Source organism: Oncorhynchus keta, chromosome 14 (genome assembly GCF_023373465.1).
Source record: "Oncorhynchus keta strain PuntledgeMale-10-30-2019 chromosome 14, Oket_V2, whole genome shotgun sequence".
Classification (NCBI taxonomy): domain Eukaryota; kingdom Metazoa; phylum Chordata; class Actinopteri; order Salmoniformes; family Salmonidae; genus Oncorhynchus; species Oncorhynchus keta.
In genome coordinates, this window is record NC_068434.1 from 16,401,644 (window position 1) to 16,429,613 (window position 27,970).

Here is a 27,970-nt window from a genome sequence, read left to right on the forward strand (position 1 = left end):
GCTAGGTGGTGTGTTAGGGAGGTTGCAGTGATTATTACTAGTGGTGTTTTGTACGGCTGTCTGCTAGACAGCTGATTCCGAACTGATGATATCAGGAATACATTCGCCCAGCAATGCTTCACACACACACACACACACACACACACACATATTCATGAACACATGCACAGACACACTGAGACACACACACACGTGCACGCACAGGGGCGTGCACACACACACACACACTCTGACTAATTTGCTTTGGGTATTGTACAGCATTAGTACCAGCACTTGCTGTTATCTGTGTGTATTGATAAGGTACATCTTTATTAAATTCTCTCATTAAAAGGGCATCAGTCAGGAGAAAAGGAATATGCTAATGGAGGCAGTACTCTTCAAACCAAACCACACTGTCCCCCTCAACTGAAGAAACTACACATAGAGATGAAGAGCAGAAACCTACACAGAGAGACAAAGAGCATAACCTACACAGAGAGACAGAGAGCAGAACCTACACAGAGACAGAGAGCAGAACCTACACAGAGTGACAGAGAGCAGAACCTACACAGAGACGAAGAGCAGAACCTACACAGAGAGACGAAGAGCAGAACCTACACAGAGAGACAGAGAGCAGAACCTACACAGAGAGAGACGAAGAGCAGAATCTACACAGAGACAGAGAGAGAATCTACACAGAGAGACGAAGAGCAGAACCTACACAGAGACAGAGAGCAGAACCTACACAGAGAGACAAATAGCGGAACCTACACAGAGAGACGAAGAGCAGAACCTCCACAGAGAGACAGAGAGCAGAACCTACACAGAGAGACGAAGAGCAGAACCTACACAGAGAGACAGAGATCAGAACCTACACAGAGACAGAGAGCAGAACCTACACAGAGAGACAGAAAGAACCTACACAGAGAGACAGAGAGCAGAACCTACACAGAGAGACAGAGAGCAGAACCTACAGAGAGACAGAAAAGCAGAACCTACACAGAGAGACAGAGAGCAGAACCTACACAGAGAGACAGAAAGCAGAACCTACACAGAGAGACAGAGAGCAGAACCTACAGAGAGACAGAAAGCATAACCTACACAGAGAGACAGAGAGCAGAACCTACACAGAGAGACAGAAAGCAGAACCTACACAGAGAGACAGAGAGCAGAACCTACAATGAGAGACAGAAAGCAGAACCTACACAGAGAGACAGAGAGCAGAACCTACACAGAGAGACATAGAGAGCAGAACCTACACAGAGAGACAGAGAGTAGAACCTACACAGAGAGACAGAGAGCAGAACCTACACAGAGAGACATAGAGCAGAACCTACACAGAGAGACAGAGAGCAGAACCTACACAGAGAGACAGAGAGCAGAACCTACACAGAGAGACAGAAAGCAGAACCTACACAGAGACAGAGAGCAGAACCTACACAGAGAGACAGAAAGCAGAACCTACACAGAGACAGAGAGCAGGACCTACACAGAGAGACAGAGAGAAGAACCTACACAGAGAGACAGAAAGCAGAACCTACACAGAGAGACAGAGAGCAGAACCTACACAGAGAGACGAAGAGCAGAACCTACACAGAGAGACAGAGAGCAGAACCTACACAGAGAGACAGAAAGCAGAACCTACACAGAGAGACAGAGAGCAAGCATGAAAACGAGGAAAGAAAAGATGTGGGGGAAATGTCTCTTGTTTAACGCACAGAAAATCAGGGGCTCTGGAGTTGTAAAAGGTGAAATAGCTTTCTTTTCATTTTGCATGCCTACCCCTGCCAGCACAACCTCACCCCTTACTTCCCGCTATTACTATTACACACACACACACACACACACACACACACACACACACACACACACACACACACACACACACACACACACACACACACACACACACCTCCCGCCCTAGCTCAAAGTGAATGAAGGAAGAGAGGCACGCCCGCCATCTGTCTAGGTCCTAGAGCTCCCCCGTTGAGCGTAGGATGCCACTGCAGCGCGGGAAGTGCTCTCGTGGCCAGCCAATGAGCTGCTAGCGTTGTATGTAGGTCACACGTCCGTGGTTGGCCTGTGGAGCGCTCTCCACTGGAGCTCACCCAGATCAACCACACAACCCAGCAGGACTCTACACTTAAATTAGAGCACAGTTTACACACACACACACACACACACACACACACACACACACACACACACACACACACACACACACACACACACACACACACACACACACACACACACACACACACACACACAAACTCCTACATACAATCAAATGAAGTAGGTTGCTAGAATATGGTGAAGATATAAATGACACACACAGTGCTGTAGGAGTATTCAATCCCTGTCTTAATGAAGGTGCACAGCGTTGGAACAACAGTCCTCCAGGACTCGATATGCATTATCAGACAGTAAAGCATCTTCCACCAGACGACATACTGTTGATATATGACGAGTGTCCCCCATCAGAGGGAGCTCCAGAGTCCTGTGAGTGTTTGTGTGTGTGTGTTTTGTGCTGGGCTGATGGCTGAGTGACAGCCAGTGAAGGGTTAACAGCATTAAGACAAAAGAACAGGCAGAATGTATTGTGTTGTGGCGGGAGGGCCTCAGGAGGACAGGGAGCCTAAGACTCCTCAGAGAGACACCATGCCTTTTACAGCAAACACACTGAGGTCCTACTGACGGGTTCATTAACATACACACACACACAGTAACACAATAGCACACTCCACAGAGACTTTTACATATTCACAAATATAAATATTCACACCCACTCACACTATGGTATAAAACCTGATACGCTAGAAACCAAGGTCTCTCAGTGGAGAGAGAAGAGAGAAGAGCGATTCACGGCAGCTTCAGTTTCAATAGAATCTGTCAGGCTGTCTTCTCTCTTAGCCTATCAGCCCCCTATTTTTCTCCACTTCTCTCTACCTCAGCCTGTTTTCTTCTGTCCCCTCCCCTCTTTCAGCAGTAGTTTGCAGGTGAAAGCTATTTGATGGAAACGTTGGGGCAGTATAAGGCTTGTTAGGAAGGCCCAAAAAATGGTCAAAGACTCCAGTCACCCAAGTCATAGATTGTTCTCTCTGCTACCGCACGGCAAGTGGTACCGGAGCGCCAAGTCTAGGACCAAAAGGCTTCTTAACAGCTTCTATCCCCAAGCCATAAGACTGCAGAAAAATTATTCAAATGCCAACCCAGACTATTACATTGACATCCCCCCTTTGTTTTTACACTGCTGCAACTCGCTGTTTATTATCTATGCATAGTCACTTTACCCCTACCTAATGTACAAATCACTTTGACTAACCTGTACCCCCACACATTCACTGTACCAGTACCCCCTGTATATAGATTAAGGGCTTGTAAGTAAGCATTTCACGTTAAGGTCTACACCTGTTGAATTCGGCACGTGGTAAAGCAGGACAGACATGTATACAGTGTAGAGTGAAGTTGATCTTGGGTCAGTTTGGCATTTCCCCCACTAATGGTTAATAAGGTTAGTATTGGAGGAGGGGAAGCTGATCCTAGATCTGTATTTACTGGAAACTTCACCCTGGAGCCATTTAGAAAACAGACAGGTGAGAAAAAACAGGGCCCGGAGGGTGTTGTTTCTCTGAACGATCCATTTATCAGTATTGATTGGCTTATGAATCTACTGGTTGGAAATGTGATCTAATGAAAAACAACTTCACATTGCTGTACTGACAAGTCCGTGACATTATGCTGCAGCTTCATGTCTCCACAAGAGGGAGCAGGAGAGACCTAGAGCCTGGTAGCTGCTGTTAAGGTCACATAGGCTGTGTTCAGACAGGCAGACCAATTCTGACTGGTCTTTTGACTTATCAGATCTAAAAAAAAAAATCTGATTTGAAAAAATCTGATGTGATTGGTCAAAAGACCAATTGGGGAAAAAATATCAGAATTGGCTGCCTGTGTAAACCCAGCCCTAGTGACGCAGACATGCATGCATAGACACACACACACAAACTAACTCACATATCTCTGTCGTATCTGGTGTCTCTCGTGTGTGTCGTCAGGATGTTGACAGACAGGTCCGAGATGGACACTGCAGCTGCCCCGTGAGTGTGACCAGCAGCACCAGCATGCCCTCGCCCTCCTCCAGCGGCAGATCAAACTTATGAGTGTGCTCTTTACTGAGCGGTGACAGGTCTATCGAACACCTGAAAAACACACACATATTTGGAATTTCAGACATACAGGTCTATGTAGACTAACATTGAGAGGAAAAAACAAAACCACGAGAGTGAGAAAGAGTGAGATGTTGGTAAAAGCAGGAGAAAGATGGGACGGGAAAGAGTGAGGTAGAATATACAAGAGAGAGGTAGAGGCAGAGATGGGGAGAGAGATAGAGAGGAAGAGATGGGGGGAGAGAGAGACAGAGACAGAGACAGAGACAGAGCCACAGAGAGGGATGTGGGAGAGAGAGAGAGAGAGAGAGAGAGAGAGAGAGAGAGAGAGAGAGAGAGAGAGAGAGAGAGAGAGAGAGGCAGAGCTGTGGGAGAGAGAGAGAGACAGAGACAGAGACAGAGACAGAGAGAGGGATGTGGGAGAGAGAGAGAGAGAGGCAGAGCTGTGGGAGAGAGAGAGAGAGACAGAGACAGAGACACAGAGAGAGGGATGTGGGAGAGAGAGAGAGAGAGAGAGGCAGAGCTGTGGGAGAGAGGAGAGAGAGAGAGACAGAGACAGAGACACAGAGAGAGGGATGTGGGAGAGAGAGAGAGAGAGAGAGAGAGAGAGAGAGAGAGAGAGAGAGAGAGAGAGAGGGAGAGAGAGAGAGAGAGAGAGAGATGCAGAGCTGTGGGAGAGAGAGAGAGAGAGAGAGAGAGGGAGACAGAGACAGAGCCACAGAGAGGGATGTGGGAGAGAGAGAGAGAGAGAGAGAGAGAGAGAGAGAGAGAGAGAGAGAGAGAGAGAGAGAGAGAGAGAGAGAGAGACAGAGACAGAGACAGAGACAGAGACAGAGACAGAGGAAGAGACACAGAGAGAGGATGTGGGAGAGAGAGAGAGAGAGAGAGAGAGAGAGAGAGAGAGCGAGAGAGAGAGAGAGAGAGAGAGAGAGAGAGAGAGAGAGAGAGATGAGAGAGAGCAGAGCTGTGGGAGAGAGAGAGAGAGAGAGAGAGAGAGAGAGAGAGAGAGAGAGAGACAGAGAGAGACAGACGAAGAGAGAGAGAGAGAGAGACAGAGACAGAGACAGAGACAGAGAGAGGGATGTGGGAGAGAGAGAGAGGCAGAGCTTTGGGAGAGAGAGAGAGAGAGAGAGAGAGAGAGAGAGAGAGAGAGAGAGAGAGAGAGGGAGATGTGGGAGAGAGAAGGCAGAGATGGGGTGAGAGAAAGAGAGGAAGAGATGGGGGGAGAGAGAGACAGAGACAGAGCCACAGAGAGGGATGTGGGAGAGAGAGAGAGAGGCAGAGCTGTGGAGAGAGAGAGAGAGAGAGAGAGAGAGAGAGAGAGAGAGAGAGAGAGACATCAGACATCTACCAAAAAGCAATTAGTAGCCAAAAAATACAATCTCTCATGGACAACTTTTTAGCCTTAACATTCTCCTACAGCAATGAAGGTGTACAAGAGGTTTTTGAACATGGGAGAGAGAGAGACAGAGACAGAGAGAGAGAGAGAGAGAGAGAGACAGAGACAGAGACACAGAGAGAGGGATGTGGGAGAGAGAGAGAGAGAGAGAGCAGAGCTGTGGGAGAGAGAGAGAGAGACAGAGACAGAGACACAGAGAGAGGGATGTGGGAGAGAGAGAGAGAGAGAGAGAGGCAGAGCTGTGGGAGAGAGGAGAGAGAGAGAGAGACAGAGACAGAGACACAGAGAGAGGATGTGGGAGAGAGAGAGAGAGAGAGAGAGAGAGAGAGAGAGAGAGAGAGAGAGAGAGAGAGAGAGAGAGAGAGAGAGAGAGAGAGAGATGCAGAGCTGTGGGAGAGAGAGAGAGAGAGACAGAGACAGAGCCACAGAGAGGGATGTGGGAGAGAGAGAGAGAGAGAGAGAGAGAGAGAGAGAGAGAGGCAGAGCTGTGGGAGAGAGAGAGAGAGAGAGAGAGAGAGAGAGAGAGAGAGAGAGAGAGAGAGAGAGAGAGAGAGAGAGAGAGAGAGAGAGAGAGAGAGAGAGAGACAGAGACAGAGACAGGACAGAGACAGAGGAAGAGACACAGAGAGAGGGATGTGGAGAGAGAGAGAGAGAGAGAGAGAGAGAGAGAGAGAGAGAGAGAGAGAGAGAGAGAGAGAGAGAGAGAGAGAGAGAGAGAGGCAGAGCTGTGGGAGAGAGAGAGAGAGAGAGAGAGAGCGAGAGAGAGCGAGAGAGAGAGAGACAGAGAGAGAGAGAGAGAGAGAGAGAGAGAGAGATGCAGAGCTGTGGGAGAGAGAGAGAGAGAGAGAGAGAGAGAGAGAGAGAGAGACAGAGAGAGACAGACGAAGAGAGAGAGAGAGACAGAGCCACAGAGAGGGATGTGGGAGAGAGAGAGAGAGAGAGAGAGAGAGAGAGAGGCAGAGCTGTGGGAGAGAGAGAGAGAGAGAGAGAGAGAGCGAGAGAGCGAGAGAGAGAGAGACAGAGAGAGAGAGAGAGAGAGAGAGAGAGAGAGATGCAGAGCTGTGGAGAGAGAGAGAGAGAGAGAGAGAGAGAGAGAGAGAGAGACAGAGAGAGACAGACGAAGAGAGAGAGAGAGAGAGAGAGAGAGAGAGAGAGAGACAGAGACAGAGACACAGAGAGAGGGATGTGGGAGAGAGAGAGAGAGGCAGAGCTGTGGGAGAGAGAGAGAGAGAGAGAGAGAGAGAGAGAGAGAGAGAGAGAGAGAGAGAGCAGAGATGTGGGAGAGAGAGAGGCAGAGATGGGGGTGAGAGAAAGAGAGGAAGAGATGGGGGGAGAGAGAGACAGAGACAGAGCCACAGAGAGAGGGATGTGGGAGAGAGAGAGAGAGAGAGAGAGAGAGGCAGAGCTGTGGGAGAGAGAGAGAGAGAGAGAGAGAGAGAGAGAGAGAGAGAGAGAGAGAGAGAGAGAGAGAGAGAGAGAGAGAGAGAGAGAGAGAGACATCAGACATCTACCAAAAAGCAATTAGTAGCCAAAAAATACAATCTCTCATGGACAACTTTTTAGCCTTAACATTCCCCTACAGCAATGAAGGTGTACAAGAGGTTTTTGAACATAAACGTTATATTTGACAAATGCTCCTCCTTGGCTAATTTAAAGAAGGATAAGAGCAAACCAGAAATAACAGATAATGAAAAATGGTTTGATAATGATTGCAAAAATCATTATAAAAAAAATTATTGCAATACAAACACACCCTAAGAACAAAAAAGGAACAGAACATTAGAAATCAGCTGGATGGAATTGAGGAATCCATAGAGTCAAACCACTTCTGGGAGAATTGGAATAAATGAAACAAACCTCATCATGAGGAATTGGCTATCCAAAATGGGGAAATGTGGAGAAATCACTTTGCAAACATCTGCAGCAATATAACAAAGAGCCAAGAACAAAAAGAAATACAAGAAAAATTACAAATCCTTGAATCAGCAGTCAAAGACTATCAGAATCCTGTAGATACCCCAATTACAGAAGAATAATTATTGGGAAAAACGATGCACTCTCCAACCCAAAAAGGCCTGTGGTGCTGATGGTATTTTAAATGAAATGATCACATATACAGACCACAAATTCATATTGGCTATACTCAAACTCTTCAACATTATCCTCACTGCAGGTATTTTCCCTGATATTTGGAACCAGGGATTGATCACACCAATCTACAAAAATGGAGACAAATTTGACCCAAATAATTACAGAGGAATTTGCGTTAACAGCAACTTGGGGAAAACTCTCTGCAGTATTATGAATAGCAGACTACATCATTTCCTTGACGAACACAACGTCCTGAGCAGAAGCCAGATTGGGTTTCTAAAAAATGATCAGACCACATTTACACCCTCCACACTCTAGTTGATAAACAAGCAAAGCAAAACAAAGGCAAAATCTACTTGTGTTTTGTAGATGTCAAGAAAGCATTTGATTCAATTTGGCACAAAGGTCTTTTTTATAAACTAATAGAAAGTGGTACTGGAGGGAAAACATATGATTTTATTAAATCAATGTACACTAAAAACAAATGTGCGGATAAAATTGGAAACAAGCAAACAGACTTCTTCTCTCAGGGACGGGGGACGGGAGTGAAACAGGGCTGCCCAATAAGTCCAACACTATTTAACATCTACATTAATGAATTGTCAAAAAATTAGAAGAATCGGCAGCACCTGGTATCGCCCCTACACAACACTGAAATCAAGTGTCTGCTGTACGCAGATGACCTGGTGCTGCTGTCTCCCACTAAAGAGGGGTTACAGCAGCACCTAGATCATCTTCCCAGGTTCTGTCAGACCTGGGCTCTGACCGTTAACCACAGGTTCTGTCAGACCTGGGCTCTGACCGTTAACCTAAAAAAAAAACAAATATAATGATATTCCAAAAAAGGTCCAGAAATAAGGATGACAAATATAAATTCTATTTGGACACAGTTCTATTAGAACACACCAAAAACTACACATATCTAGGACTAACTATCAGCAACACAGGTAGCTTTCGCATGGCTGTGAATGAGCTGAGAGACAAAGCAAGAAGAGCATTATATGCCATTAAAAGGAACATCAAAATCAAAATTCAAAATGTTTCAATCAGTTATATAACCAATTGCTCTATATGGCAGTGAAGTATGGGGTTCCATCTCTAATAATGAATTTACCAAATGGGACAAACATCCAATCGAAATACTGCATGCAGAGTTTTGCAAGACTGTATTGCAAAGTGCAAAGAAAAACTCCAAATAACGCATGTAGAGCAGAATTGGGCCAATAACCCCCAGCTACACCACCACCAGCCCAGACACAGAGCTTCTACAGGACCAGATCAACCAGTGCAGGACCAAGCTGAAGAACTCTGTCCAGGAGCTGAGAGAGAGCCTTACCACAGCGCTGGAGGAGGTAAAGGCCACCAAGAGGAGAGAGCCTTACCACAGCGCTTGAGGAGGTAAAGGCCACCATGATGAGAGAGCCTTACCACAGCGCTGGAGGAGGTAAAGGCCACCAGGAGGAGAAAGCCTTACCACAGCGCTGGAGGAGGTAAAGGACACCATGAGGAGAGAGCCTTACCACAGCGCTGGAGGAGGTAAAGACCACCATGAGGAGAGAGCCTTACCACAGCTGGAGGAGGTAAAGGCCACCAGGAGGAGAGAGCCTTACCACAGCACTGGAGGAGATAAAGGCCAACATGAGGAGAGAGCCTTACCGCAGCGCTGGAGGAGGTAAAGACCACCATGAGGAGAGAGCCTTACCACAGCGCTGGAGGAGGTAAAGGCCACCATGAGGAGAAAGCCTTACCACAGCGCTGGAGGAGGTAAAGACCACCATGAGGAGAGAGCCTTACCACAGCGCTGGAGGAGGTAAAGACCACCATGAGGAGAGAGCCTTACCACAGCGCTGGAGGAGGTAAAGGCCACCAGGAGGAGAAAGCCTTACCACAACGCTTGAGGAGGTAAAGGCCACCATGAGGAGAGAGCCTTACCACAGCGCTGGAGGAGGTAAAGACCACCATGAGGAGAGAGCCTTACCACAGCGCTGGAGGAGGTGAAGGCCACCATGAGGAGAGAACCTTACCACAGCGCTGGAGGAGGTAAAGGCCACCATGAGGAGAGAGCCTTACCACAGCGCTTGAGGAGGTAAAGGCCACCATGAGGAGAGAGCCTTATCACAGCGCTGGAGGAGGTAAAGGCCACCATGAGGAGAGAGCCTTACCACAGCGCTTGAGGAGGTAAAGGCCACCATGAGGAGAGAGCCTTATCACAGCGCTGGAGGAGGTAAAGGCCAAAATGAGGAGAGAGCCTTATCACAGCGCTGGAGGAGGTAAAGACCATCATGAGGAGAGAGCCTTACCACAGCGCTGGAGGAGGTAAAGGCCACCATGAGGAGAGAACCTTACCACAGCGCTGGAGGAGGTAAAGACCACCATGAGGAGAGAGCCTTACCACAGCGCTGGAGGAGGTAAAGGCCACCATGAGGAGAGAACCTTACCACAGCGCTGGAGGAGGTAAAGACCACCATGAGGAGAGAGCCTTATCACAGCGCTGGAGGAGGTAAAGACCATCATGAGGAGAGAGCCTTACCACAGCGCTGGAGGAGGTGAAGGCCACCATGAGGAGAGAACCTTACCACAGCGCTGGAGGAGGTAAAGGCCACCATGAGGAGAGAGCCTTACCACAGCGCTTGAGGAGGTAAAGGCCACCATGAGGAGAGAGCCTTATCACAGCGCTGGAGGAGGTAAAGGCCACCATGAGGAGAGAGCCTTACCACAGCGCTTGAGGAGGTAAAGGCCACCATGAGGAGAGAGCCTTATCACAGCGCTGGAGGAGGTAAAGGCCAAAATGAGGAGAGAGCCTTATCACAGCGCTGGAGGAGGTAAAGACCATCATGAGGAGAGAGCCTTACCACAGCGCTGGAGGAGGTAAAGGCCACCATGAGGAGAGAGCCTTACCACAGCGCTGGAGGAGGTAAAGGCCAAAATGAGGAGAGAGCCTTACCACAGCGCTGGAGGAGGTAAAGGCCACCATGAGGAGAGAACCTTACCACAGCGCTGGAGGAGGTGAAGGCCACCATGAGGAGAGAGCCTTACCACAGCGCTGGAGGAGGTAAAGGCCAAAATGAGGAGAGAGCCTTACCACAGCGCTGGAGGAGGTAAAGGCCACCATGAGGAGAGAACCTTACCACAGCGCTGGAGGAGGTGAAGGCCACCATGAGGAGAGAACCTTACCACAGCGCTGGAGGAGGTAAAGGCCAAAATGAGGAGAGAGCCTTACCACAGCGCTGGAGGAGGTAAAGGCCACCATGAGGAGAGAACCTTACCACAGCGCTGGAGGAGGTAAAGACCACCATGAGGAGAGAGCTGGTGCAGGTAAAGGAGGAGATGTCAAAGGAGTTGTCAGTCATCAAGAGGGTGCTGCAGCACAGAGAGCAGACTGTAGAGACTCCAAAAGATAAGCTGCAGCCCCTCACCACCCTAACACCCCCACTGACCCACCTTTACCCCCCACCCCACCCGACTGCCCTTTACCCCATCCATCTCTCTGTCAGTCCAGTGTCATGTCAAGTAAGTTGTGCAATAGGTAGCAGGTAGGCCCACTGGTTGTGTGCGTGTGTGTGTGTGTGTGTGTGTGTGTGTGTGTGTGTGTGTGTGTGTGTGTGTGTGTGTGTGTGTGTGTGTGTGTGTGTGTGTGTGTGTGTGTGTGTGTGTGTGTGTGTGTGTATGACCCTGTCTGTAGGACCTCAGCGGGCATGGAACAGATGAGTATTTAAGGAGGGGAACAGCCAATTACAATAGACACTAGCTCCCCAGGAAGAGGACACTACCAGCTCCTCCAATCTCCTCTCTGAGCTATTAGCCTCCTGTCTTTCAGACTTAGTGGGGACTTGTCAGACAAACACACACGCGCACACTAATGGACACAAACACACAAATAGAAGATGAAAGTCAGGCTAACGGTCCTGTGATGACTGCGACCTCAAAATCAGTGTCACCTTCAGCCCAAGGGGGAATCTCACATCAGCTAAGCACACACACTGCAGACCCTTAGAGCATACTAACAGAGACAAGAAGGAAACTATTGGTGCAGTGTGTGTGTGTGTGTGTGTGTGTGTGTGTGTGTGTGTGTGTGTGTGTGTGTGTGTGTGTGTGTGTGTGTGTGTGTGTGTGTGTGTGTGTGTGTGAAAAGCCCACCTGCCCATGAAGTCGTCCTTCTTGCCTGCATCTTTGTCCCAGACGGTGATGTCGATGAAGCCCCCCTGCTCCTCATATAGATGGAAGTCAAACTGCTCTCTCCACTGGGGGTTCAGAGTCTTGGGTATCGTCTGTGGAAGAAGCACACATATGGTCGTGTGTGTGTGTGTGTGTGTGTGTGTGTGTGTGTGTGTGTGTGTGTGTGTGTGTGTGTGTGTGTGTGTGTGTGTGCGTGTCAGTGTTTCCCCTTATCATTGTTCAAGTTGTATTTGTCACAAGTACAGTGAAATGCGTAACATGTCCTATTTCTTTGTATTTGTGTGTATCTAAAATAAATACCACTAATGTTGACAACTGACAACGCAACTTCTTAGCTTTGCTTTTCCTTAGGGTGCTTTTTAGTTGTTCAGTTTGTGTCAATCCTTAGTTTTTTATCTTATGTTTGTTGTGTAGTAAATATTTTAGCTTTACATTTGATAGTTTTATCTTGTAAAGCACATTGCGTTGCATGTCTGAAATGTGCTGTATTAATAAAGCTTGATTTGATCTATCATCAAATGCTAAAGTCTGCTGCCTTTGATTGATTGATAGCTAAGAATTGTTTAGGAAGTGGGTTGGTTGGTACAGTGTGATAAGGCTGGTGGAGGTACCTTGCTCTTGTATTTCTGATGGCCCAGTCTGAACTTGACGTAGGGGTCACTGAAGCCGTTGGCGTCCATAGGCTGGAGGTCATGAGCCTCGATCAGACTGATGCTCACTATACCTCTCCACAGCTGAGCTTTCCTGTGGACATCTGACAACCGCATACTCAAATGCTGCTGCTAATAAAACACACACACAAACACACACACACACACACACGAACAGAAACAGAGAAATGCTCAATATGATTCCAACTTCTGAATCATGACAATCAATCATAGTACTCTACCTGCAGACACACAGCAATATAAACACAGGACAGACATGGAGACCATACAAAGAGATGCAGGCAAAGGAACAAACACACAGGCAAACACAGAATATGTGAGTAGAGTCAACTCCTGGTTCAAAGTTTGTCCAACATGCTGTGGATCAGCCCTGTACCATAGCGATATACACAGAGTAAACCAAATATTAGGAATAACTTCCTAATATTGAGTTGCACCCCCCTTATGCCATAAGAACAGCCTCAATACATCAGGGCATGGACTCTACAAGGTGTCAAAGTGTTCCACAGGGATGCTGGCCCATGTTGACCCCAATGCTTCCCACAGTTGTGTCAAGTTGGCTGGATGTCCTTTGGGTGGTGAGCCATTCTTGAAACACACGGGAAACTGTTGAGCGCGAAAAACCCAGCAGCCAGCGTTGCAGTTCTTCAAACCGGTGCACCTGGCACCTACTACCATACCCTGTTCAAAGCACCTGCATCTTTTGTCTTGCCCATTCACCCTCTAAATCCCACAGAATCTACGTTTGAATTGTCTCAAGGCTTAAAAATCCTTCTTTAACCTGTCTCCTCCCCTTCATCTACACTGATTGAAGTGGATTTAACAAGTGACACGAATAAGGGATCATAGCTTTCACCTGGATGTCAGGGAAAATGCAGATGTCCTTAACATTTTGTATACTCAGTGCAGATACCTGATCTGGGTTCAGATCCCACCCATGGACCTTGTACTGTCAATTCTACAGGCTTATGTCCCAGGCTAAGGCTACACAGTCACTCACATACTAACAATCTCTGGCTTTTCACCTGTGTCTGTGAGGTTCTATGTAGTGTCTCAAAGTAGGAGTGCTGATCTAGGATCAGTTTAAGATTCATTATGGACAGGGGGGAACGGATCCTAGATCAGCACTCCTACTCTGAGACGCTTTGTGAATAGAGGCCCTGGTCTATAAGTCTGTGAGTCACAGCAGTAGAATATACAGTGCCTTCAGAAAGTGTTCACATCCCTTGACTTTTTCCACATTGTTGTGTTCTTTTTTCATTTTAAATGGATCAAATGTAGATTTTGTGTCAAAGTGGAATTATGTTTTTTGAAATGTTTATACATGAATTGAAAATGAAAAGCTGAAATGTCTTGATTCAATAAGTATTCAACCCGTTTGTTATGGAAAGCCTAAATAAGTTCAAGAGAAAACATTTGCTTAAACAAAAGTCACATAAGTTGCATGTACATGATTTTTGAATGACTAGCTCATCTCTGTGTCGAGCAGTGAATTTCAAACACAGATTGAAAAACAAAGACCAGGGAGGTTTTCCAATGCCCCGCAAAGAAGGGCACCGATTGGTGAAGCATGGTGAAATTATTAATTACACTTTGGATGGGTGTATCAATAAACCCAGTCACTACAAAGATACAGGTGTCCTTCCTAACTCAGTTGCCGGAGAGGAAGGAAACTGCTCAGGGATTTCACCATGAGGACAATGGTGACTTTAAAACAGATACAGAGTTGAATGGCAGTGATACAAGTAAACTGAGGATGGATCAACAACATTGTAGTTCTCTACAAAACTAAACTAAACATCAGAGTGAAAAGAAGGAAGTTTGTACAGAATAATAAATGTCAAAAAAATAAACGCATCCTGTTTGCAATAAGGCACTAAAGTAAACATATTTACAAGCATGGTGATGGTTGCATCATGTTATGGGTAAGGACTAGGGAGTTTTTTTTAGAAAAAACTGAAATGGAATAGAGCTAAGCACAGGCAAAATCCTAGATGAAAACCTGGTGGCCTAGTTACAGTTTTGACTTAAATTTGCTTTAAAAGCTATGGCAAGACTTAAAAATGGCTGTCTAGCAATGATCAACAACCAACTTGACAGAGCTTGAAGAATATTTTAAAGAATAATGTGCAATCAAGTTGTGCAAAGCTCTTAGAGACTTACCCAGAAAGACTCACAGCTGTAATCACTGCCAAAGGTGATTCTAACATGTATTTATTCAAGAGGTTGAATACTTATGTAATATAGACATGTTAGTTTGACATTTTTTATATATATATATATTTTTTTTTACAAATGTTAGAATTTTTCTTCCATTTTGACATTACAGCGTATTTTGTGTAAGTAGTTGACAAAAATAACAATTAAACCAATTTTTATCCCACCTTGTAACATAACAAAATGTGGAAAAAGTGAAGCTTTGTGAATACTTCCTGAAGGCACTATAGTAAACTCCATTGAGCTGTACCATTGACAGCATTAACTCGCTGTAGTAAACTCCATTGAGCTGTACCACTGACAGCATTAACTCACTGTAGTAAACGCCATTGAGCTGTAGTAAACCCCATTGAGCTGTACCACTGACAGCATTAATTCAGATTGCTGCTCCTCCCCTCTCAGATTAAAACCCATTTTTAACCGTTTACTAATGTCTTACAGGCTAATTTAACCTCTACAGGAGTCACAATGCTATTGCTCGCTTGTGCAGGGGGGAAGGGGGAACAAAAAACAAAGCAGTTGGTACATATTTGTCAAACAAACACATCACTACGAGATATCTCACTGTCTCCATGCCTTGTTTGGAGGAGCCTCATTAACATATAGTTGGTTTTGGAGTGAATTTCATTCAACTTTGAACAAACCCTGGCGCACAAGCACCGGCGCTTTGATGTGGAGATGAAGCCTCTTCATTTCCATTCTCCAGACATGAAACAATGAGAGCTGGGCTCTGTGTGATACTACCACCTATACAGTAGCCTGCACTAGAGGAGGCTGGTGGGAGGAGCTATAGGAATACAGGCTCATTGTAATGGCTGGAATGGTATTGATGGAACGGAGTCAAACATGTGGTTTCTATATGTTTGATGTGTTTAATACTATTCCATTCCAGCCATTACAATGAGCCCATCCTCCAAAAATCCTCCGACCAGCATCCTCTGGCCTACTCCCACTACTCTACAGTGAGTCCAGATAGTCTACACTATGCTGTTATGCTAATGGTGAAGGACGCTACACTGTGCTAGCTAACTCCTCCTCCTAAAAAAAAAATGTTTTGTTGCTACATATGCCTCATTATCTCATAACCCTCATACCATCATTGCTACATATCCATCATATTGTGTTATTGACTGTAGGTTTATTTATTCCATGTGTAACTCTGTTGTTTGTGTCGCATTGCTTTGCTCTATCTTGGCCAGGTCACAGTTGTGAATGAGAACTTGTTCTCAACTGGCCTTCCTGGCTAAATAAAGGTGAAATCATTTGTTTATTTTTAAATACAGTGCCTTGCGAAAGTATTCGGCCCCCTTGAACTTTGCGACCTTTTGCCACATTTCAGGCTTCAAACATAAAGATATAAAACTGTATTTTTTTGTGAAGAATCAACAACAAGTGGGACACAATCATGAAGTGGAACGACATTTATTGGATATTTCAAACTTTTTTAACAAATCGAAAACTGAAAAATTGGGCGTGCAAAATTATTCAGCCCCTTTACTTTCAGTGCAGCAAACTCTCTCCAGAAGTTCAGTGAGGATCTCTGAATGATCCAATGTTGACCTAAATGACTAATGATGATAAATACAATCCACCTGTGTGTAATCAAGTCTCTGTATGAATGCACCTGCACTGTGATAGTCTCAGAGGTCCGTTAAAAGCGCAGAGAGCATCATGAAGAACAAGGAACACACCAGGCAGGTCCAAAATACTGTTGTGAAGAAGTTTAAAGCCGGATTTGGATACAAAAAGATTTCCCAAGCTTTAAACATCCCAAGGAGCACTATGCAAGCGATAATATTGAAATGGAAGGAGTATCAGACCACTGCAAATCTACCAAGACCTGGCCGTCCCTCTAAACTTTCAGCTCATACAAGGAGAAGACTGATCAGAGATGCAGCCAAGAGGCCCATGATCACTCTGGATGAACTGCAGAGATCTACAGCTGAGGTGGGAGACTCTGTCCATAGGACAACAATCAGTCGTATATTGCACAAATCTGGCCTTTATGGAAGAGTGGCAAGAAGAAAGCCATTTCTTAAAGATATCCATAAAAAGTGTAGTTTAAAGTTTGCCACAGGCCACCTGGGAGACACACCAAACATGTGGAAGAAGGTGCTCTGGTCAGATGAAACCAAAATTGAACTTTTTGGCAACAATGCAAAACGTTATGTTTGGCGTAAAAGCAACACAGCTCATCACCCTGAACACACCATCCCCACTGTCAAACATGGTGGTGGCAGCATCATGGTGATGTGGAGGTAAACCCAGGCCCTGCATGTCCCCAGGTACCCTCATTTGTTGACTTCTGTGATCGAAAAAGTCTTGGTTTTATGCATGTCAACATCAGAAGCCTCCTCCCTAAGTTTGTTTTACTCACTGCTTTAGCACACTCTGCTAACCCTGATGTCCTTGCCGTGTCTGAATCCTGGCTCAGGAAGGCCACCAAAAATTCAGAGATTTCCATACCCAACTATAACATCTTCCGTCAAGATAGAACTGCCAAAGGGGGCGGAGTCGCAGTCTACTGCAGAGATAGCCTGCAAAGTAATGTCATACTTTCCAGGTCCATACCCAAACAGTTTGAACTACTAATTTTGAAAATTACTCTCTCCAGAAACAAGTCTCTCACTGTTGCCGCCTGCTACCGACCCCGTCAGCTCCCAGCTGTGCCCTGGACACCATTTGTGAATTGATCGCCCCCATCTAGCTTCAGAGTTTGTCCTGTTAGGTGACCTAAACTGGGATATGCTTAACACCCCGGCAGTCCTACAATCTAAGCTAGATGCCCTCAATCTCACGCAAATCATCAAGGAACCCACCAGGTACAACCCTAACTCTGTAAACAAGGGCACCCTCATAGACGTCATCCTGACCAACTGGCCCTCCAAATATACCTCCGCTGTCTTCAACCAGGATCTCAGCGATCACTGCCTCATCGCCTGTATCCGCCACGGAGCCGCAGTCAAACGACCACCCCTCATCACTGTCAAACGCTCCCTAAAACACTTCTGTGAGCAGGCCTTTCTAATCGACCTGGCCCGTGTATCCTGGAAGGACATTGACCTCATCCCGTCAGTTGAGGATGCCTGGTCATTCTTTAAAAGTAACTTCCTCACCATTTTGGATAAGCATGCTCCGTTCAAAAATGCAGAACCAAGAACAGATACAGCCCTTGGTTCACCCCAGACCTGACTGCCCTCGACCAGCACAAAAACATCCTGTGGCGGACTGCAATAGCATCGAATAGCCCCCGTGATATGCAACTGTTCAGGGAAGTCAGGAACCAATACACGCAGTCAGTCAGGAAAGCTAAGGCCAGCTTCTTCAGGCAAAAGTTTGCATCCTGTAGCTCCAACTCCAAAAGTTCTGGGACACTGTGAAGTCCATGGAGAACAAGAGCACCTCCTCCCAGCTGCCCACTGCACTGAGGCTAGGAAACACGGTCTCCACCGATAAATCCATGATTATCGAAAACTTCAATAAGCACTTCTCAACGGCTGGCCATGCCTTCCGCCTGGCTACTCCAACCTCGGCCAACAGCTCCGCCCCCCGTAGTTCCTCACCCAAGCCTCTCCAGGTTCTCCTTTACCCAAATCCAGATAGCAGATGTTCTGAAAGAGCTGCAAAACCTGGACCCGTACAAATCAGCTGGGCTTGACAATCTGGACCCGCTATTTCTGAAACTATCTGCCGCCATTGTCGCAACCCCTATCACCAGCCTGTTCAACCTCTCTTTCATATCGTCTGAGATCCCCAAGGATTGAAAGCTGCCGCAGTCATCCCCCTCTTCAAAGGAGGAGACACCCTGGACCCAAACTGCTATAGACCTATATCCATCCTGCCCTGCCTATCTAAGGTCTTCGAAAGCCAAGTCAACAAACAGGTCACTGACCATCTCGAATCCCACCGTACCTTCTCCGCTGTGCAATCTGGTTTCAGCCGGTCACGGGTGCACCTCAGCCACACTCAAGGTACTAAATGATATCATAACCGCCATCGATAAAAGACAGTACTGTGCAGCCGTCTTCATCGACCTCGCCAAGGCTTTCGACTCTGTCAATCACCAAATTCTTATCGGCAGACTCAACAGCCTCGGTTTTTTTGATGACTGCCTTGCCTGGTTCACCAATTACTTTGCAGACAGAGTTCAGTGTGTCAAATCAGAGGGCATGCTGTCCGGTCCTCTGGCAGTCTCTATGGGGTGCCACAGGGTTCAATTCTCGGGCCGACTCTTTTCTCTGTATATATCAATGATGTTGCTCTTGCTGCGGGCGATTCCCTGATCCACCTCTACGCAGACGACACCATTCTATATACTTTCGGCCCGTCATTGGACACTGTGCTATCAAACCTCCAAACGAGCTTCAATGCCATACAGCACTCCTTCCGTGGCCTCCAACTGCTCTTAAACGCGAGTAAAACCAAATGCATGCTTTTCAACCGATCGCTGCCTGCACCCGCATGCCCGACTAGCATCACCACCCTGGATGGTTCCAACCTTGAATATGTGGACATCTATAAGTACCTAGGTGTCTGGCTAGACTGCAAACTCTCCTTCCAGACTCACATCAAACATCTCCAATCAAAAATCAAATCCAGAGTCGGCTTTCTATTCCGCAACAAAGCCTCCTTCACTCACGCTGCCAAGCTTACCCTAGTAAAACTGACTATCCTACCGATCCTCGACTTCGGCGATGTCATCTACAAAATGGCTTCCAACACTCTACTCAGCAAACTGGATGCAGTCTATCACAGTGCCATCCGTTTTGTCACTAAAGCACCTTATACCACCCACCACTGCGACTTGTATGCTCTAGTCGGCTGGCCCTCACTACATATTCGTCGCCAGACCCACTGGCTCCAGGTCATTTACAAGTCCATGCTAGGTAAAGCTCCGCCTTATCTCAGTTCACTGGTCACGATGGCAACACCCATCCGTAGCACGCGCTCCAGCAGGTGTATCTCACTGATCATCCCTAAAGCCAACACCTCATTTGGCCGCCTTTCGTTCCAGTACTCTGCTGCCTGTGACTGGAACGAATTGTAAAAATCGCTGAAGTTGGAGACTTTTATCTCCCTCACCAACTTCAAACATCAGCTATCCGAGCAGCTAACCGATCGCTGCAGCTGTACATAGTCTATAGGTAAATAGCTCACCCTTTTTCACCTGCCTCATTCCCATACTGTTTTTATACTGTTTTTATTTATTTACTTTTCTGCTCTTTTGCACACCAATATCTCTACCTGTACATGCCCATCTGATCATTTATCACTCCAGTGTTAATCTGCAAAATTGTATTATTCGCCTACCTCCTCATGCCTTTTGCACACATTGTATATAGATTGCCCATTTTTTTCTACTGTGTTATTGACTTGCTAATTGTTTACTCCATGTGTAACTCTGTTGTCTGTTCACACTGCTATGCTTATCTTGGCCAGGTCGCAGTTGCAAATGAGAACTTGTTCTCAACTAGCCTACCTGGTTAAATAAAGGTGAAATAAAATAAAATAAATAAAAAATGGTTTGGGCCTGCTTTTCTTCAGCAGGGACAGGGAAGATGGTTAAAATTGATGGGAAGATGGATGGAGCCAAATACAGGACCATTCTGGAAGAAAACCTGATGGAGTCTGAAAAGACCTGAGACTGGGACGGAGATTTGTCTTCCAACAAGACAATGATCCAAAACATAAAGCAAAATCTACAATGGAATGGTTCAAAAATAAACATATCCAGGTGTTCGAATGGCCAAGTCAAAGTCCAGACCTGAATCCAATCGAGAATCTGTGGAAAGAACTGAAAACTGCTGTTCACAAATGCTCTCCATCCAACCTCACTGAGCTTGAGCTGTTTTGCAAGGAGGAATGGGAAAAAAATTCAGTCTCTCGATGTGCAAAACTGATAGAGACATACCCCAAGCGACTTACAGCTGTAATCGCAGCAAAAGGTGGCGCTACAAACTATTAACTTAAGGGGGCTGAATAATTTTGCACGCCCAATTTTTCAGTTTTTGATTTGTTAAAAAAGTTTGAAATATCCAATAAATGTCGTTCCACTTCATTATTGTGTCCCACTTGTTGTTGATTCTTCACAAAAAATACAGTTTTATCTTTATGTTTGAAGCCTGAAATGTGGCAAAAGGTCGCAAAGTTCAAGGGGGCCGAATACTTTCGCAAGGCACTGTATGTAAAAACCCATGGTCGATTTGGATTAGGAATCATCCTCATCAACATGCCAAAGTAGAGCAGGGAAAGACACGAGGAGATGTGTTGGGTTGAAATTCTCTAATGAAAACAAAAAATGTAGGAGCTCATTAGGTTTTAAGGTGTTTCATTTTTATTTATTCACACCAAAGAAGATAAGTGAAATACAAAGTGTCTGCAGGTGAGGCTGGAAGCCCAAAAGGGCTGATAAGAAAACCACACAAATATAAGTACCAAAAAAAAGTTGGTTCGATCAGTTAAACAAAGCATATGAATTGTACATCATATACTCAGTACACAGGCTAATACAAAAGCCATGTGTGATTTAACTTCTGGGGCAAAGAACACAGTGTGATAATAAGAGGGGTGATTCAACTTTACTGGACTTGAAAGGAAGTGGATTTAAACTATTTTAGTGTTATAATTATCCCACAGTGGTTCTTGCATTGTTTGCATGTATTGAGTCCAGCATTACTGGCTTGATTAAAGAGAAGAGGGTATATAAATAACCATGGAGAAAGGGAGGGAGCCAGGCAGACACCCAGGAGGAGTGGCGCTTGGTGGGGAAGTGCACTAGTTTGTTAGCGTTGGAGATAATTCCCGAGTCACAGGCGGGATGGCCCAGTTCGGAGCTTCAAAGGGATGGTTTGGGGGAGGCTCTACAGCAGAACGTCCACACTACTCCAACCAGAGACACGCCCAAAACAAACTTTTCTGTATCTCTATATCTTTACAAACTCAAGCTTTTACTCAACTGTACTCAAGTACTGTACACGCCTCCAGATAAAGAGTGCTGCTCTCAGCAACACTGAGAAAATGTCAGAAGTTGTTGTTTGTCCTCGAGAGTCCATGGGTTTGGTTTAAAATGAGACAGAGATATAAGCCTGCTGCTGTGGACCACCTAAGGGCTGCTATGGCACGGAGAGGCATTAAGGACAAACAGGATACAGTTTGGAACATGAATATCCATAAGCTACAGATATGGACATGTGCCACATGCATGGGCCAATGAGAGGGAAAAGCAGACCCTGGATCAGCATGCTTTCTGTTGTGAAGGGATAAAGAGAGCAAAAATGAGCAACACGGAGAGAAATGACAGATCAAGGGTCAACCTGCCAGGCATGATGGGAAATCAAAAGGATATGCACAGGGTTGATGTCCTCATGAGATAAAGGGGTCTCAGACAGACATGGGAGATCTGGCTTGACAGTTAGTAAACCTCCAACACATACACACCCCCATTCTCAAAGGCTCTCACTCTCTCAAATTTGCCCAGGACTATCCACAATCCCCGAACTAAGACCATTGAGGGACAGATGTTTCTGAGATGTTAACTGAACAACCATAACTGAACAGTCCTAAATGATAACCGTAACCAGTAAGCATAACTGATAACCATGATTGATAATCATCTTTGTTCCATATTTCAGTATGAAATCACAGTCTATACGTTCAACTGAACCAAAAAACCGACATGTCTTGTTGAAAATAGCCTTTGTGTCATTGATATTAAATAAAAACATGTTTTCTAGTGTCAAACTTGACTACAAAGTTTAAATAGGAACATTTTGATAGTAAAGTCAGTATTGTACACAACTGAGATTTGCGAGATGTAAGGAACTAGGTTCTAACAGCTTTCCTTGGGTTGGGTTTATTTCATCCCTGCCCGCATGCCCACAGCAGGCAGCACCCAACTAATCATCAATTCGGTGTGCGGCTGCATGCGACGATCGCCAACTGACCATGGTAAATTTGGTTTAACTTTGGATATCCCTATGGGGCTAGTTAAGAACCATCAGTAAATAATGTAGGGTACATGGGACATTATTTAAACATTTCAATAGCTCCAAATTTCAATGACTTAACCTCTTAAGAAGCTCAAACCAACTATAAACTGTAGAAATTCATATACAAATATTGAAAGCATTTAATACAACATGAAAATATATTCCCATTTACATTGTGTAATTTATTAACGGTCCCTAACTAGCCCCACAAAGATAGGCTATCTAAAGTCAAACCAACTTTGCCATGGTCGCACACCGGCCGGCTGAAGGTAATTAGCAAAATAAGTTTTCTAGGTTTCTGGTCACTATAAAGAGCCAGAAAACTGTCACGGACGCCATCTGGACTAACAGCAGCATATTACTGCTGTCAGTTCCACCTGTCTGTATATTGCAGCTTGTGGAAAATATAAGATGGTGGAGTGAGAACTGATAACGGTGACAGGGACACAGAGGAGGTGGAGGAAGAGGGGCTGGGACACCACCTGAACCCAGGACAGCGGAGGGGTTTGTGGGGGTAGCGGAGGGATTTGGGTGGGTAAAGTAGGTAGGTAGGTAGTTGGTATTGGAGGTTACATGCCATGTATTACCTTACTGGATCGTTTGCAGCTTCTTTTCAAAAGCATGGTCTGTAAATGAGACAAAGCCGTTATAGGATGCTGGAGTGCTCAGAGCTGCATGGGGTCAGAGGGCTGAGGTCAGCCCAGGAGGAAGCAGGATATGGAGGGTCACAGACAGCAAAGCATAAGCAGTAAAAGCGCTGCCACCCACAACGACCCATAAATAGGCCTACTGTGCTGCACACACACACACACACACACACACACACACACACACACACACACACACACACACACACACACACACACACACACACACACACACACACACACACACACACACACACACACACACACACACACACACGTCATAAACCCTTCAATATTTCCAGATCTTTTTTAATTGTATTTTTATTTGACCTTTATATAACTTTATTTAATCTTAAGGGTCTGGTAAGTAGAAACAGTGTAGTGGAGCTTCCACCTTACAGATCGGCAAACATTGAGGGGTTAGGGCCAAATGGATGGTTAGGGGTGTGATTTGGTACCGCTGACACACCAGGATTATCCTGTGATGGCGATGGAATCTGTATTTGTATATTTGCGCATTAGGGTTATTTTCCTGTTTCTGATTACTATGTAGTAGAGTCATTTCTGAAATGTGAACGTTTGGAAGTGAATCGTCCGAGTTGCTGGATTCCAGTTTGTCATGGCCTTGATTTGAAAAGGTTTTCATCTTGCCCATTAGGTGGCGATAGAGAACATCATGTGTTCTGTGACCTTTTTACAGTTTAAGGGATTCAAAAAGGTGCTTAACCTAAATACAGTTGATTTGTTCTGTCGAATGTGGATTCTGTGAACTATAGAACCAAATAAGACATCAGATCAAACAGAATAAAATATTTCCCCCAAGACTCTCCCCTTGTACTTTATGATACATCCAGGGGTCCAATTAACCAAACAAATAATTGAACAGAAATAAATATGAAATAAAAACATTGAGCACGTCCACAGAGGAAAGGAAACACATCATTAGGAGCAATGTTACACAATGCTCTTTGAACATGGACGTTTTTGTTTTTCATTCTAAAAGCATGTTCCTTTTTGTTATGCCAGTGTGCTCAAATCTTTTTTCCAGTAGGCCTATCCAGCTGCTAATGCATTGATGCCTATGGGAGAGCCACCCCTTAAGTGGACCGGAACTGTGATCATTTTTTTCAGTGGTAAACATCCTGAGTAGGAGATCTTCATTTACCCACCGTCTTTGCTATATTGCAATTGATTTTCCACCAGCGATGGTAAATAAATGAAGATGTGTCTCCTGACCCCTCCTGTCTCAGCCTCCAGTATTTATGCTGTAGTAGTTTGTGTGTCAGGGGGCTAGGGTCAGTTTGTTATATCTGGAGTACTTCTCCTGTCTTATCCGGTGTCCTGTGTGAATTTAAGTATGCTCTCTCTAATTCTCTCTTTCTTTCTCTCACTCAGAGGACCTGAGCCCTAGGAACATGCCTCAGGACTACCTGACATGATGACTCCTTGCTGTCCCCAGTCCACCTGGCCGTGCTGCTGCTCCAGTTTCAACTGTTCTGCCTTATTATTATTCGACCATGCTGGTCATTTATGAACATTAGAACATCTTGGCCATGTTCTGTTATAATCTCCACCCGGCACAGCCAGAAGAGGACTGGCCACCCCACATAGCCTGGTTCCTCTCTAGGTTTCTTGCTAGGTTTTGGCCTTTCTAGGGAGTTTTTCCTAGCCACCGTGCTTCTACACCTGCATTGCTTGCTGTTTGGGGTTTTAGGCTGGGTTTCTGTACAGCACTTTGAGATATCAGCTGATGTACGAAGGGCTATATAAATAAATTTGATTTGATTTTGATTTGATGTCTTACTGAGGCTGTTTACCATTTACCAAATTGTCACAGTTCCAGTCTGCTTAAGGGATGGCTCTCCCATAGGCACCAATGCAATAGGAGCTGGGTCTGGTCTGCTTAATTCATTGACTGCACATGAACCAGAAAGAAACTGCTTCCTCTCCCGTCTCTATTTCCAATAGCTGAATGATGGATTGTATCCAGGTCAGATTTTGGCTGACAGCATTGCAAAAAGACTACCTAGCATTGGATCGGCAATGCATTATGGAGTCCTGTCATTGGCTGGGGAGACATTTGCTCTGAGCCAAACGAAATGACAGTTAAATGTCAGAGCCATTTCATAATGTTCATTATCATTGACAAAGGTGATCCATTTTTCTTTTTTTTTTACTCATAAGACATCAAAAGTGACAGAATAATGAGGCCATATATTCACACAAACAACATCCTGTCTGGATTAAAACAGTACTGTTAAAATTAAATCGTACAATTTAATACAGTTACACTACATCAATCAGAAGTCGTCCCTGTTCCCTTAGGATGGTCTAAGCTACTGAAGAGAGAGAAAGAGAGAGACCGACAGCGTGGACTTACTGCTTCCCTGAAGTCTCCTTCTTTGGGTGACAGTGTGACTGCCAGCTCTAGAGTTCCCAGGTTATGTTCGGGGTACTGGGGATCCTCGAGGTCAAGGGTCACGTCCAGGGTCCTGAGGTGGCAGAGGGAGGACACGGTGACCCGCACACACATACACATGCACAAACATGTAGAGACACGTACACACATAAGCACACACAGTTGCACACTTGTGTGTGTCATGTACTCATGTCAGTTAACTCAAAACTAAAGTCTTGTGTAATTGGTCAGATGCTCGATTTTAGTTATAGATCCATATGTGTTAAGAGAATGAAGTTCTCCACCTTCTCTCTCTGCATGTTACGGGCAAGTCTATATTATTATTATTATTATGTTCCAAATGCCCCCTCCCCTTCTGACATTCGAAAGATGCTAACTCCTACAAAATCGTGATCAGTCCAAATCACCGGAACTAATGTTGTTGGTTGTCTCACACATCCTGTTGTATCATGACAGATCTATGGTACCATTTATGTTTGCGTTGTCTGTCATGTACATACATGTAATATGCATTTCCAATGAAGTACACTAGAGGGCAGTGGTGCATTTTGTAAGTTCCATTGAAACAAGTGTCAAGTAAAATGGGGACACAAATAGGGCACAGGGATAGATTTGTGAGATACGGAGAGAGAGAGATCAACCAATAAGGACAACAATTGTGACATTGAACAAAAAAATACTGATAGCAAAAGCGAGAGAAACAGAGAAAGAGATAATGTGTTGGAGAATGATAAAATAGAGAGAGAGAGTAAAAATATGCTTCTTTGTGATACATTCCATTATGTTGCAGGGTAAGAAGAGAAGTAGGAAAAGGAGACGGAGAGAGGGGGAAGAAGGTGGAGGGGAGGAAGGAAAGAAGGTCAAATAATAAAATGGACAGAGAAAGAGGAGGAAGAGATGGAGGGATGAGGGGTAGGGCAGGAAGAAAAACAAGAAGGATGGGAGAAGGAGAGAAAGAAAGAAGGTAGATAGATAGATAGATAGATAGATAGATAGATAGATAGATAGATAGATAGATAGATAGATAGATAGATAGATAGATAGATACACTACATGACCAAGAGTAGGTGGACACCTGCTCATCAAATATCTCATTCCAAAATCATGGGCATTAATATGGAGTTGGTCCCTCCTTTGCTGCTATAACAGCCTCCACACTTCTGGGAAGGCTTTCCACTAGAATGTTGGAACATTGCTGCGGGGACTTGCTTCCACTCACCCACAAAAGCATTAGTGAGGTTGGGCACTGACATTGGATGATTAGGCCTGGCTCGCAGTCAGCGTTCCAATTCATCCCAAAGGTGTTCGATGGGGTTGAGTTCAGGGGTCTGTGCAGGACAGTCAAGTTCTTCCACACCAATCTCAACAAACCATTTCTGTATGGACCTCGCTTTGTACACAGGGGGGGGGGGGCATTGTCATGCTGAGATAGGAAAGGTTCTTCCCAAATTGTCTAGAATGTCATTGTATGATGTAGCGTTAAGATTTCCCTTCACTGGAAGTAAGGGGCCCAAACCATGAAAAACAGCCCCAGACCATTATTCCTCCTCCACTAAATTTTACAGTTGGCACTATGCATTGGGGCAGGTAGCGTTCTCCTGGCATCCGCTAAACCTTGATTCTTCTGTTAGACTGCCAGATGGTGAAGCATTATTCATCAATCCAGAGAACGAGTTTCCACTGCTCCAGAGTCCAATGGCGGCGAGTTTTACACCACTCCAGCCACGCTTGGCATTGCGCATAGTGATCTTAGGCTTGTGGGCGTCTGCTCAGCCATAGAAACCAATTTCATGAAGCTCCTAACGAACAGCTCTGGTGCTTCCAGAGGCGGTTTGAACTCGGTAGTGAGTATTGTACTTCAGCAATCGGCGGTCCCGTTCTGTGAGCTTGTGTGGCCTACCACTTTGCGGCTGAGCCGTTGTTGCTCCTAGATGTTTTACGCTTCACAATAACATCACTTACAGTTGATCAGGGCAGCTCTAGATGGGCAGAAATATGATGAACTGACTTGTTGGAAAGGTGGCATCCTATGACGGTGGCACGCTGAAAGTCACTTAGCTCTTCAATAAGGCCATTGTTCTCTTATGGAGACTGCATGGTGCTCAATTTTCTACAGCTGTCAGCAACGGGTGTGGCTGAAATAGCCAAATCCACTAATTTAAAGGGGTGTCCACATACTTTTGTATATGTAGTGTATAAAGATAAGGAGTTTCCCCT

The 27,970-nt window shown here is 45.4% G+C and overlaps 1 pseudogene; it reads right to left on the minus strand.

The window, feature by feature from the left end:
• The window catches only part of LOC127907430 (multiple C2 and transmembrane domain-containing protein 1-like), a 50,372-nt pseudogene that overhangs the window by 7,788 nt on the left and 14,614 nt on the right, over nucleotides 1–27,970 (minus strand).